Source organism: Bos mutus, chromosome 7 (genome assembly GCF_027580195.1).
Source record: "Bos mutus isolate GX-2022 chromosome 7, NWIPB_WYAK_1.1, whole genome shotgun sequence".
In the NCBI taxonomy this organism is placed as follows: domain Eukaryota; kingdom Metazoa; phylum Chordata; class Mammalia; order Artiodactyla; family Bovidae; genus Bos; species Bos mutus.
In genome coordinates this window covers 97,493,033-97,507,950 of record NC_091623.1, presented here as the reverse complement: position 1 = coordinate 97,507,950, position 14,918 = coordinate 97,493,033, and positions in this window count along the sequence as shown.

Sequence of the window (14,918 nt, the reverse complement as noted above, 5' to 3'; positions counted from 1 at the left end):
AACAAATTTCCTCTGTCATCAAAGCAGAGAGTGAGGTCAAGTGGCTCCCAGGGGTCTCCAACCCCTGACCCTGACCTTATTATTACTGTTTAACCATCCTCCCAATTTAGACCTTCCACGCCCCACTGGTTAAACTTCTGGTGGCAGAACTAAGGTGATCTGTGTCTCCGCCAATTCCTGCCTCAGATGCTGTCAAAAGCAGTGATCACTGTGGGATCAGAAACAGGAGTTTGGTGATTCTTTCCAGATTCCTAGTCCACTCCCTACCCTGTCAAGCTTGATCTCTTGGATAGACAGACTGTTCTCCACCAGAGCCCCTCCTGCCATCTCAGAACTCCCAGTTGCAATCCTAATCACTTGGCTTGCTGTACTCGGTTTGAGTTGAGGAGAGCATTTCTCCTGAAGTCATCCTTGTGTGGGAACCCTGAGACCACAATAAAGTGGGACCATCCACAAGTCCTGGGATTCCTGCTGTGGTTAGCTAGGGAGACATATCTCCCAATCAAGACATTAAATTCTCGTGGAGGTCAAAGGGAATCCCAGGAAGGCTGGAGCAGAAGTGAGGGGAGAAGACTACCTCGATGGCAAAGATAAAAAGCAGTACTGGGGCAGTCTGTAAGCAGTCTCTCAGCTGGGTGATTTTCATGCATTCAGTCCTCAATAAACAGTTAAAAGACTGGTCATGCCAAGCCCTGTGCTAGAGTGGTCTTAGGGAAGGAGTCATGAGAGTCCCTGTCTTCATAGGGCTTACGGGGTCATGGAAGAAGCAAGCAAGCTCCCAGGCAATGATAGCAGTAGAAGATCAAGAAGGTTAAGAGCCCAGGGTCTGGAACTTCCCTGGTGATCCAGTGGTTAAAAATCCACCTGCCAGTGAAGGGGATGTGGGTTCAATATCCCCGGTCCAGGAGGATCCCACATGATACAGGGCAACTAAGCCTGGTGCCACAACTACTGAGCCTACACATCACAACTTTACTGAAGCCACCGAGCCTAGAGGCCATGCTCTACACAAGAGAAGCCGCTGTAATAAGAAGCCCACATACCACAACGAAGAACAGCCTCCGCTTGCTGCAACTAGAGAAAGCCGTGCACAGCAATGAAGACCCAGTACAACCAAAAACAAATAAATAAAATTTTGTAAAAAAAAAATTTTAAAGGGCCCAGGATGCTTGCCTGGGTTGAAATCTAAACTTCAACACTTAAAAGCTGAATGACCTTACTGATAAAATAAAGGTAAAAATGGCCCCGTCTCATCAAATAGATGTGAAGATTCCTAGCCAACAAAGAGTCGACACACGTTTCTTGCTCGTGTTCTCCTAGTACTATACAATGGCACGTATATGCCCTCCTTGGAGAAGGCAATGGCACCCCACTCCAATACTCTTGCCTGGAAAATCCCATGGACGGAGGGGCCTGGTGGGCTGAAGTCCATGGGGTCGCTAGGAGTCAGACAGGACTGAGCGACTTCACTTTCACTTTTCACTTTCATGCATTGGAGATGGAAATGGCAACCCACTCCAGTGTTCTTGCCTGGAGAATCCCAGGGATGGGGGAGCCTGGTGGGCTGCCATCTATGGGGTCGCACAGAGTCGGACACGACTGAAGCGACTTAGCAGCAGCAGTAGCAGCGTGCCCTCCTAGGAGAATACAAAGGAACACCACCTCACCCAAACCACAAGTTCCCCAGAGGAGGTGATGGCTACAGTAAGCCTGAAAGATAAGTGGGGAATGAGTTATCCAGGGGATGAGAGAAGAAAAGAGTGCTCCAGGTATCAAGATGGTCTAGGTAAAGGCAGAGGAGCATGGTGTACTGAAGGAACTTACAATATTCTGGTATGACTGACCAGTAAAAAACAAGAATGTAGACCAACAGAAGTAAGAAGACATGAGGTCAAGGGACAGCAATGCATGATATGAGAAACAGCAATGCAAGGCCTTAGGGAGGTTTACATATCACTGGAGGGTACTCCAATAGCTAGACTATGATCTGCTTAACTGAGGAATCATAGTTCCACAACACAGCAAATATGAATGGTCCGGGCACAGGGAGTATACAGAAGAACTCAGCTCAAGTGTCAGCTCCTTGGAGAGGACTTTCTTGACACCCTAACTTCCATGAGAACCAAGGTATTCTTTATTCTCCCCTTCTGGTGTCCCCAAAGCATTGAGAAGGGCCAGGCTCAATAATGCGTTTGTGCGTGCTCAGTCAATTGTGTCCAACTTTTTGTGACCCCATGGACTGTAGCCCGCCAAGCTCCTCTGTCCATGGGATTCTCCAGAAAAGAATACTACAGTGGGTTGCCAGGCCCTCCTCCAGGGGATCCTCCCGACCCAGGGATCAAATCCACGTCTCCTGCATTGGCAGGTGGGTTCTTTACCACTAGCACCACCGAAGCCCTCTGGTATTCTCCCCCTCTGGTATCTCTATAGCATTGAGAAGGGTCTGGCACAGGGTAAGTGCTCATTAAATAGTAGTTGAATGAGTGAATGAACAAACAAGTGAGAAAGACAGGCACAGCCTCTGCCCTCAGGAAGCTTACAAGCTGAGCACAGTCCCATGGGAGTTTAAGTGAAGGGAAGTTTGGTATAGGTCATCATAAGACTGCTCAGATGAGTCAAGGAATGAAAAAGAAAAAATGGAAAGCCAGTGAGCCAAGATGTGTTCAGAGCAAGTGACGGAGCTCAGATAGCAGCCTTAGTTAATAAAGCACATGTGTGCCTGCCTGATGCATTACCCTTCCAGCCGCAGTGAGCCTTCAGGGGCCTCGCAAAGCATACAAAAAGGTTGACAGCTTACAATCAATACCGTGTTCACCGACGCAGGAAGCGACATTATCACATCCAGGATATCACCCCCACATCCCAGCTCAAGCACTAAATATTCCCCATAACAAGGCTACGGGAAGTGACAGGAGCTATTACTTTTAACCCTTCCACACGGAAGCAAGAGGTGAGGCGAACCTTTCCCTGGATGTGCTTAAAGGAAGGCAAGCCAGTTCCCCCAGAGAAACTGCTCAGAGCTGAGCCCACGCTTAATACAGCAAGACAGGGATGGGGAAGATTGGCATTTTCATTTGCCTGGGTGTCCACAATATAGAAGGGGAGGTTCTGTGGGCAACTGAGAGGCACAACAATAAATTAGAAGGGTTGGCAGGATGTGTGAGGTGTGAATGCTAGATTCATTCGCATGCCCAAGTCACTCTAATAAAAAAACAACTTGACTGCCACCCACCACCCCCGGCCCAGATGGCTTTCTTATTTCACCTTTTTTGACTGTGGCATAATTGAAAGTCATATTTCATCTAGGCCAGTGATTTCCAATGCCAAGTGCAGGTGGCTTATGAACAGTCAGCCCAATTTCATCAAAGAGCACAGCAAACAATTGCATGTTAAACAGCAGGGGAAGGGGAGGCGGGTCATGCCACACATGCCCAGCCCCCACACAGTTCTGCCCTCAGGTCCAATGCGGCCTGCTTCCTTAGCCTATGGGGGGACTCAAACAGGAAGAAGGCTGGGGCTAGGACAACCAGGGTTGTTTTCTTAGTTCCGAGGTGCATTTATTTAACGGCAGCCTCCATTTTCCAGCCCCTCATTTCCTCTCTGACAAGTTGAAGGATATGGCTCTTAGTTTTCATATTCTTTTTGAAAAGGCAGAAAGGTCAATTAGTTATATTTGAAATGGTTCTTAAAAAGAATCAGCTGAAACTCAAAGATGGCTATATTCATTGAAGATGCGACAAACATCATAAAAGATTATGAAGTGTCATCGTGGAACAAGAAAGCTCAATTCAAAAGCTAAAACTTTCCAAAGTACAGAAAGAATACCACTTCAGGAAGGGAACATGGTTCAAAGCAGCTCTTCCCTTTGACCAGCACAGGAACAGTTAAGGAACTCCATCGGTGTCAGATGATGCTCCGAGAGGGGCATTGCGGACGCTCCTGCGGGAGCAGTGATTACAGCTTTTTCCTCTTCTCCAGCATTAAACACATGATGGATTTTTCTTAACATCACACACACACAAACATGCACACAGCCTCAACATCCCACTAACAGACTCCCCGCTCTTGTAGCATCATCTCTGAATTTGTGATCCTTCCTTTAGGAATGGTGGATGCTTCCCGGCTGATTAAGGACACAGACTGGAAACAAAGGCTGTAAATTTGCTTTATTGTATTTTATATCAGGACCGGAGATCCATTTACAGATGAAAACCCCACTGGCCTGGTTGATAATAAACTTATATGACTTCACATAAGACTGTAACAACTCCTTTTTCCACCTGCTCATGATATTGCTTACTTTGGGTGGATTAAGTGTCCTGGTGATGAACAATAATTGAACATTATTGGTTGTGGAGACATTACAATTGACTGAGGCACTTTCACAACTAGAGGAGTTATGCCAGCTGCCCAAGGTTACACAGCCACTCCAAAACCAACACTGAAACCAGGTCTTTGGAATCTCTAAGATTGGCCTTATTTCATGGTTATTTTTCATTTTTTCCATGTGTCTAAAAGCAGTGGGTCAACTCAAACCTAGATTGAAGGTCTTGGTAAGATATTTAATTTCTACTCAAGGAGCATTTCAGCATTTCTGCCTGCAGTACCAAAGACCGTTTCCCCAGTGGTGCTCCGAAGACTGCCTCATACCCAAGTTCCCTGGTGTCCAGGTTGGCACAGATTCGTACAGATAGATGCACTGCATTTATTCACCATGTTACGCGTTGCTTATCTATAAGAGTAAATGTATCATGCTGCATAGCAGAAACACATTTTAAATCAATTATTTCCAAAAATGTTTTGAAGATTAAATGCTATAAATTATTCACACCTGACCATGAGCTGCAGAATAAGCAATGTAGGTAATCAAGGCATGATTTCTGTCCTCAAGGAATACAGTCTAACAGAAAATGAAATTCCAACAGGTGACTTCAATATAACACGGCTAAAGTAATGCCAGAGATGTGTGTAAGTGATTAGGGGTGTACAGAGTTAAAGAATATGATCTCCTGGAGATGAAATGAAGTTCAACCCTAGAGGAGGTCAGGGAAACCAGGTGACCAGAGACATGAGCAAAGGCACAAGGCTGAGAAGCCCCACCTGTCTCTGAGAACTACTGTTAGGTTGATTTTGCTACAGACTCTTGCCCAGAACTGCCTGGAGTGCTTATGAGAGAGCAAGGCCCAGACTGCAGAAGGCCATTTAGAGAACTTAGATGTCCATAGCAGCCAATGGAGTACTCCTAGAAGATTGATTTTAAGAAGAAAATGAACATGGTTGGAATTTACATTTCCAAAGATCCCTCTGGCAGCTGAGTAAATGACATATCTGAAGTAGACAAGATTGACAATAGGAAGCTGTTGCAGTGATCCAGGAAAGCAATGATGAGGGCCTAAATTAGAGATGGAGAAAACATTGAAAAGCTGGGATCAACATAACGTAGAGATTGACTTGATGAGAGCAAAGACAGAAGTTAAAGATGCCCAGGTGGATAGCTAAGGTGATCAGAAATGGCATGACCAGAGTTGGAGACTAAAGGAACAGGAGAGAAGGGTTTAGGGGGAGGAAAAGAGAAAGATGAAGAGTGTAATTTGGGACACAGTGAGCTCAAGGAGCTACTGGGACAGCCAAGTGAAGGGAGAATCCCAGCAGACATCAAGATAAAAAGATCTGTGGCCAAAATGTCATTGATAAGACGGAGAGGTAGTCACTAGCATGTCCTGGCCTTTATGGAGAGGATGACATAGGGAGAAAGTAGAGAGAGACTACGTTGGCTGAGGAGAGGGTCCTGGGGAGCAGCATGTTGAGGAACAGACAGAGGAGGGCAGCCACCCAAGCAATAAAGGAAGCAATGAAGTCATGAGAAAACTGGGGACAAAGGATATCATGGAGATAAGGGAGTAGAGCTCCCCCATTGAAAAATGTACTTCCTAGAAATCTATGTTAAAAAAACACAAACAACCTAATGTCCATTGATGGATGAATGTATAAAAAAGATGTGGTCACATGGAAATATCAAATGGAATATTAATCAGTCGTAAAAGGGAACGAAACTGGGTCATTTGTAGAGATGTAGATGGACTTAGAGTCTGTCATACAGAGTGAAGTAAGTCAGAAAGAGGAAAACAAATATCATATATTAATACATATATATGGAATCTAGAAAAATGGTATAGATGACCCTATTTCAGGGCAGGAAAAGAGATGCAGACATAGGGAACAGACTTACGGACACAGTGGGGAAAGGAGAGGGTGGGACAGGTTGAGAGAGCAGCACTGACGTATAACACCACCGTGTGCGAAATATGTAGCTAGCGGGAACCTGCACTATAGCACAGGGACCGCAGCTCCGTGCTCCGCGATGACCTAGAGGGGTGGCACGGGGGTGCGGGGGGAGGCTCACCAGGGAGGGGATGTGTTCACATAAAGCTCACTCACTCTGTTGCACAGCAGAAAATGAACATAACATTTTAAAGCAACTATACTCTAACTAAAAAAAAAAAAAAATAGAAATTCAGCAAAAGAGTGGGTAATGGACTTGAAGGCAATTCACGTATAATATCCAGAAAAATTAATGAACATAAGAAACGTGCCCCACTTAGTAATCAGGAAAATGTCGGTAGTGTGAACGGCCACCAAATGGCTGCAAGTAGAAGGGCTGACACTAACAAGCATTGGCAAAGCTTTGGCACAACTGACACGCTCACACACTGCGGGTGAGATTATCGATCCACCACTTTGAAAAACAACTGTGGCACTATCTACTAACATCGGAGATATTCACACCCAGTGACCCAGCAACACATTCTAAGTACACACCCAGCTAATTTATGCACATATACAGCAAGAGGCAAGATCATAGCAACACTATTTGTAAATGTAGAACCCAAATGACAACCAATAGAACAAAACTGTATGTTCCTCTCGAAGTATGGAATTCTATCAAAAATAAGTGAACTACAACTTTAGCCAACATGGATGAATTTTACAAATAGTAGGTTAAGTAAAAGAAATCAAACAAAAAATAATTTCTTCATGAATACAATTATATACAATTCAAAAGCAATTTTATAGATTCACAAACAGGCAAGACTGAACTATAATGTTTATGATGCATACTTAGGTAGTAAAACCATAAAGAAAAACAAGGAAGTGGTTATTATAGAATTAAGGACAATGGTTATCTTTGTACAAAAGGTGTGACTAGGAAGAAGCATTCAGAGAACTTTTGAAAAGCTGTATGTGTGTGCTCAGTCATTCAGTTGTGTCCGACTCTGCAATGCCATGGACTGCAACCCACCAGGCTCCTCTGTCCATGGAATTTTCCAGGCAAAAAATATACCAGAGTGGATTGCCATTTCCTCCTCTAGGGGATCTTCCCAACCCAGGGAGTGAACCTGTGTCTCCTACAGTTTCTGCATTTCAAGTGGATTCTTTACCACTGAGTCACCTAGGAGGCTCTTCTGAAAAACTGACACAAAACTAATTTACCATTCTAAAGGATTCCCTTTATAATAATTCACTGTTTTCCACTTGTGCTTTTCAGTTTTCTGTGTACTATGTTTCACAAAGATTTTTTTAAAGCTAAGAGAAGTACTCAAACCCTTTGACTACATGACAGTGTTACATGTTGGGGAAAATAGTCCTGACTGCATGCCAAGAGCCCCACAGGGCATCACTGAATCACAACACAGGACAGCATGTTTACAATGATAACCATAAGTTATCAAGAAAATACTAAGTTCATTCTGTATGTGCTGCTGGACAAGGCAAGGAAGCATGAAATACATAAAAAACAAAGGCGAGTTACAGAGGTTGCAGCAGCTATAGCTGAAAGAACACGAGTGTTCAACCTAGGAGTTGAGTGCGAATTCAAATTCTCTCCCTTCCTTCCAGGACTGTTCCTCATCCTTCTGTCTTCAATGATCTTTTTCTTAACTCTCCTGAGAAAGAACAGCCACTGTTACTGTCCAGCTTCTAGTGGGGAATAAGCATATCATCAAGAAACTGGGTGGAAATATCACCTTCTCAAGATATCTGGCTGCATTGCTGGACTGTTTCCGTCCAATATTTGCATTTGCCTTATTAAACAGCAAAATGATCTAAACAGAGCATTATTAATGCAGCCAACGTTTGTTTTCACTACCCAGACTTCTGCCCTCTTACAAAAAAATCTCTAGATATCTCTTAGGATAGGGCCTCTCAGGTGGCTCAGGGGTAAAGAATCTGCCTGCCAAGGCAGGAAGCACAGGAGACGTGGATTAAATCCCTGGGTCGAGAAGATTCCCAGGAGGAGGAAATGGCAACCCACTCCAGTATTCTTGTCTGGAGAATCCCATGGACAGAGGAGCCTAGAGGGCTACAGTCCATGGGGTTGGAGTCGGATATAGCTGAGCACAATCTTAGAGTAGACCACTTTCTCCCAGCACCTGGCCACATACCTTGAATGAAGCTGACCTCACTCTTAGCTCCAAGGATGGAGCATGATATCCGGGCCAAGCCAATGAGCCTTGGCCACTATTCATAACAGATGACCTAAGTCAGGCCAATCAGGGCCAGCAAGGGTGAATTCTTGGACTTAGTTTGAACAATGAGAGAACTGAACATGTTCTTTCTTGATGAATATGAACAGAAAGGGGTTAGAAACAGGAATAGCTACAGCCATCTCGCCACCATGTAAGCCCGAGAATGGTAAAATCCAGTAGAGTAGGAGTCAGTCAACTCTCCCTATAAAGGGCCAGATAGAAATATTTTAGGCTTTGCAAGCTGTACTGTCTGTGTTGTAACTGCTCAACTGTGCCTTTGCAGCATGAAAACATAAATAAACGAGGGTGGCTGTGTCCCAATAAAGCTTTATTTACAAGAATGAGTGGAGGTGGAATTTGGCTTGTAGGCCAGAGTTCTCCAACCCATGTTTTAATGCACAGGTTCTAAAAACTAGAAATATCACATAGACGTGAATCCTGACTCTCTTATTTGCATAGTCCTGAACAAGTGATGGCCTGGTGTGCAGCGATTCATGGGGTCGCAAAGAGTCGGACACGACTGAGCGACTGATCTGATCTGAACAAGTGACTTCATCTCACCATACCTCACTTGCCTCATCTGTAAATGGAAGTACCTACCTCCTAAGCAGTGACTGCAGCCATGAAATTAAAAGAGGTTTGCTTCTTGGAAGAAAAGCTACGACAAACCTACACAGTGTATTAAAAAGCGATATCACTGGGCTAACAAAAGTCCATATAGTCAAAGCTCTGGTTTTTCCAGTGGCCATGTACAGATGTGAGAGTTGGACTATAAAGAAGGCTGAGCACTGAAGAATTGATGCTTTTGAATTGCGGTGATGGAGAAGACTCCTGAGAGTTCCTTGGACAGCAAGGATATCAAACCAGTCAATCCTAAAGGAAATCAACCCTGAATATTCATAGGAAGGACTAACGTGGAAGCTGAAGCTCCAATACCTTGGCCACTGGATGCAATCAGCCAACTCACTGGAAAAGACCCTGATGCTGGGAAAGATCAAAGGCAGGAGGAGAAGGGGGCAACGGAGGGTGACATGGTTGGATGGCATCATCCACTCAATGGACAGGAGTTTGAGCAAACTCTGGGAGATGGTGAAGGACAAGGAAGCCTGGCATGCTGAAGTCCATGGGGTTGCAAAGAACTGGACGTGACTAAGTAATGGAACAATAACAACAACCTCGTTGACTCAAGAGGATTAAATGAATTAGTGTCAAGTGCTTAAAACAGTGCCTGGCACACTGAAGTGCTGTGTGTACTCCCTGCTATCACTTTAATCATCATAGTCTCTATCAAAGGTGCCAAGAAAAAGAAACCGGGCTTGTATCACTGGAGCCCAAGATCCAAATGGACCCATGTTCTTAGCCCAGGCTATTTAGTTGCATGAGGTAATAAATTCCGTTTTTGCTTAAAACAGTTTGAACTGGTTTTTCATCTTATAACTGAAATTACTCCAACGGAATAAATGAATGAACCCCAGATAAAAATGACAACAACCTGACAACGGTGATGCAACCTTGCATCACAGACATCACCAATCGAACACAGCATTTTCTCTCACTAAGCTCAGACAGGGCCTAAGACAGGGCTGTGAACTGAATTATATCCCACCCCCTTCATACGGTGAAGCCCAGTGTAATGGTATTTGGAGATGCGGCCTTTGGGAGGCCATTAGGATTAGTTGAGGTCAGGAGTGTGGGGTCCTTAGGATGGAATTAGCATCTTTATGAGAAGAAATATTACGGGGCTTTCTTCCTCTCTTTCTCTCCACCTGCTCACACTAAAGAAAGGACATACGACAGCACAGTGGGATGACAGCCATCTACAAACCTAAGAGAGGGTTTGCACCCGTCACTGACCCCACTGGCACCTCAGACTGCCGGTCCCCAGGAGGAGAAGCAAACGCCTATTGTTTAAGCCACCGGGTCTATGGTGTTTTGTCGCAGCAGCCCTAGTTGATTAAGACAGACATGTTTTCCCCTCAAAACAAGACCTAAGCAGTCTCTCTCAATCAATCAAAGTCAGTACGTGAAATGAAACCTCTTTATCCCTGCTTTAAGTCATGAATTCTAGGGGCTGATCCCGAGTAATATTAATGAGCTTTGTAAATTGTCTCTTTAGCATATGCTTGTGAGAGCAAGAAATTTGCACAAAGTGCTATATACATTTTGAGATGTGTAATCTCCATCTATAACTTCTCATTTATGAGTCTTTATTCCATTTCAAACCCATATACTTTAAACTACCTGCAAAAAACAACAACAACAACAACTTGAAATCATCCTATCCTTCTCTTTTCACCAGGCACCTTTTCTCTTAGAACATTCAATAAATGCTGTTTGCATGAATGAGGTCAGCAAAGGCTTGTAAAGAACAAGTTTCTCCTCTTACCTAGGAAGTGATAAAATTAATATACTTGAAAATGTAGTGTCTCACTGATGAATGTAATGTCCTTAATCTATAGTAGAAAAAACAATCACATAATTGATTTGTTTTATAGTCATAGAAAGAGGGGATCTTGAATTTAAAATGCAAATGAGCCAAGAACCTGGATATTTTTCTTTTAATTAGCTATTGCTAACAACATTCCATGGGAGAAGGCAATGGCACCCCACTCCAGGACTCTTGCCTGGAAAATCCCATGGACAGAGGAGCCTGGTAGGCTGCAGTTCATGGGGTCACTAAGAGTCAGACACGACTGAGCGGCTTCACTTTCACTTTTCACTTTCATGCATTGGAGAAGGAAATGGCAACCCACTCCAGTGTTCTTGCCTGGAGATGGGGAATCTCAGAGATGGGGGAGCCTGGTGGGCTGCCATCTATGGGGTCATACAGAGTCAGACACGACTGAAGCGCTTTGCAGCAGCAGCAATATTCCATACTTCCCAAATCCTTAGCTCACAAGGTGGGAATACCATTGCCACCTCCCTGAAAACCTATTCAGACACATTTCATCTTCTCAAATCAATAGAAATACCATATGTTCATTAAGAAAAGGATTCCTGGTAATGCTACAGCAATTTATGAACTGTGCAGAGCAGAGGTTCTCAAACATGAATCTGCGTCAAAATTACCCTGAGAGCTCATTAAAACCCACACTGCAGACGTTCCAATTCAGTAGGTCTCGGGTAGTGCCTGGGAATCTGGATTTTTAACTAGTTCCCAAGTGATGTGATGCTTAGCTACAAGTGAAATATTTGTGTTAGTTTTCTACACCAGGCAATAAATTATCACAAACTTAGGACCTTTGCAAAACACAAGCATATTCTCTCACTGTTTCTCTAGGTCAGGAGTCTGGCCATGAGTTAGCTGGGCTTTCTGCCCAGAGCCTCCAAGGTGCCAGAGCTGGGGTATCTGTCCATTACTACAAGGGTGTTGACAGAACTCATTTCCTTGTACCTGTGGAAGTCATGGAAGCTGTCTCATCAAGGCCAGCAGGAGGGTTTCTCTCACACTCTCAAACTCTTCTGCCCTCAGGAAGACAGGGTCCCGTTTAAGGACTCACCTGATTAGGTCAGGCTCACCCAGGTTGGTTGATTTCTCTTTGGATGAACTCAAAGTCAACTGATGAGTAACCCCATCTCAGGAGTGCTATCCCATCTATTCACAGGTTCCACCCACACTTGAAATGAGAGGATTATACCAGGGGGAAGGTAAGGAGTATACACCAAGAACTCCAGAATCACAGAGGCCATCCCAGAATTCTGCCTACCCCAACCTCTATCACAGTACCTAACCTCACAATATTGAATTATAAATTTGCCTATCTGTCCCCTTATTGAAAAGTACCATTTTATATCAATGCCCTCAACACCAAACACTGAGTGCCAAAAGACATTCCATAAACACCAGATAGCCGAACTAACTGATGAATGCTATACTACTACCTCCTAGTGAAGACCTTTTCTTCCCTACTTACTTTAACTTGAAAGCTTCTGGAAAAAGTGACACATGTGATTATGTGTAATATATTGGACAAAAGAACTGAGGAAGGAAGCAATCATAATCCTAAGCAAAATTCTATTGACGTGTGCACAATTCTGGCTTCAGAGGGTAACACACTTCACATAACAGATATTTAAACATTAACTAGGTTTCAACTGCAGAGAAGGCAATGGCAACCCACTCCAGTACTCCTGCCTGGAAAATCCCATGGATGGAGGGGCCTGGTGGGCTGCAGTCCATGGGGTCGCTAGAAGTCAGACACGACTGAGCGACTTCACTTTCACTTTTCACTTTCATGCACTGGAGAAGGAAATGGCAACCCACTCCAGTGTTCTTGCCTGGAGAATCCCAGGGACGGGGGAGCCTGGTGGGTCGCCATCTATGGGGTCGCACAGAGTCGGACACGACTGAAGTGACTTAGCAGCAGCAGCAGCAGGTTTCAACTGAGATCGCTGAAAGATTTGACATATATGCTTTGAAGCTTCATCTTGTGCTTGACCATAGTACTTCAGCTTATAACTGTTGTCATGCAAACAGCCTAAATGTCCCTCAACAGATGAATGGATAAAGAGGATGTGGTACATGTATACAGTTAATATATGTATTATGAATATATGTATTCAGCCATAAAAACAGCCTAAATGTCCCTCAACAGATGAATGGATAAAGAGGATGTGGTACATGTATACAGTTAATATATGTATTATGAATATATGTATTCAGCCATAAAAAAAAAAAATGCAATGACATGGATGCAATTATAGGTTATCATACTAAGTGAAGTAATTCAGAAAGAGAAAGAAAAATACCACGTGATATCACATATATGTGGAATCTAAAATCTGACACAAACGAACCTATCTAGAATCAGACACGACTGGGCGACTTCACTTTCACTTTTCAGTTTCATGCACTGGAGAAGGAAATGGCACCCCACTCCAGTGTTCTTGCCTGGAGAGTCCCAGGGACGGGGGAGCCTGGTGGGCTGGCGTCTATGGGGTCGCACAGAGTTGGACACGATTGAAGCGACTTAGCAGCAGCAGCAGCCTAAAACAGAGAATCACAGATGTAGGTGAGAGACTGCCAGTTGCCAAGGGGAAGGGGAGGTGGTAAAGGGATGGCTTGGGATTCAGGGATTACCAGATGGAAACTAGCATTTATAGAATGGATAAACAACAAGGTTGTACTGTATAGCATGGGAACTAGATTCAGTATACTGTGATAAACCACAATGGAAAGTATGGAAAGGAATTTTGTGTGTGTGTGTGTGTATAACCAAGTCACTTTGCTGTACAGCAATAATTAATACAACACTGTAAATCAACCATACTTCCATTTAAAACAATAAAATATAACTGTCATTACTGTTTATATTGACCATTTGAGCACTGACTATACACCAGGCGTCATGCTAGATGGTTTGAAAGCAAACATTCTCCTATAATGTCCCATGAAGAGTACAGATTATCTCTCTTTTTCACTACTTTACCAGTGTCAACCCAGTGTCTGGCCACTTGAAGGCTCTCAGTAAAACCGCTGTCAAATGAGTGACCAAAAACCCTTGGAAGAAGTTATTATGCCCATTTCAAAGATGAGGAAACATGCTGAGAAATGAGGTATCTTGCCTAAAGACACACAGAGACAGGATTCAAACCCAACTGCTTCACTCCAAAGTCCACACCCGTCAATACTTGTCTGTAATACTTCACTTCTCATCTGTGGAATTCCCACATCACAGTAAATTTTGGCAGTTTAAAAATGGGACTTAAATTGGCCTAAGTCTCTTAAACCAGCTTCCCTGGTGGCTCAGACAGTAAAGAATCTGCCTGCAGTGCAGGGGATCCAGGTTTGATCCCTGGGTTGGGAAGAGCCCCTAGAGAAGGGTATGGTAACCCACTTCAATATTCTTGCCTGGAGAATTCCATGGACAAAGGAGACTGGTGGGCTACAGTCCACAGGGTTGCAAAGAGTCGGACACAACTGAGCAACTAACACTTTCCCTTTTCACTTAAACCAAAGTCTTTTTTTTTGTGTACCAGTCCTGGTTCTTACAGGGATCTGCCTGTCAAGCAAACCTGTTTTAAGAGAGGAAGATGAGAAAGAGAACCACCTGTTATAACCAAGGTCTACACTCCTGTAAGTTTATATCACACACTTTCTTAGGTAATGTAAGGAAGAGCACTGACAAACATTTAGGATTTAATCTGCATGTCTTCCCTAGATGCTAATGGTTTTTGAAGTCCTCATCATCCTTGAAAGACCTTGACCTTTGCTTGACTAAACCCCAAGTGGACATTTCAAATCCTTCCCATGAAATAGAAAATTAACCCACAAAACATTGTGTGGGAAAGACACAAGGGCTTTAAGAGTTAGTGCCATCTGGGAAGTTGGATGCTCAAAAAATATTGGGATATAGAAACAGAAGTAGGCTGGCAGGAAGTGTAAACACAATG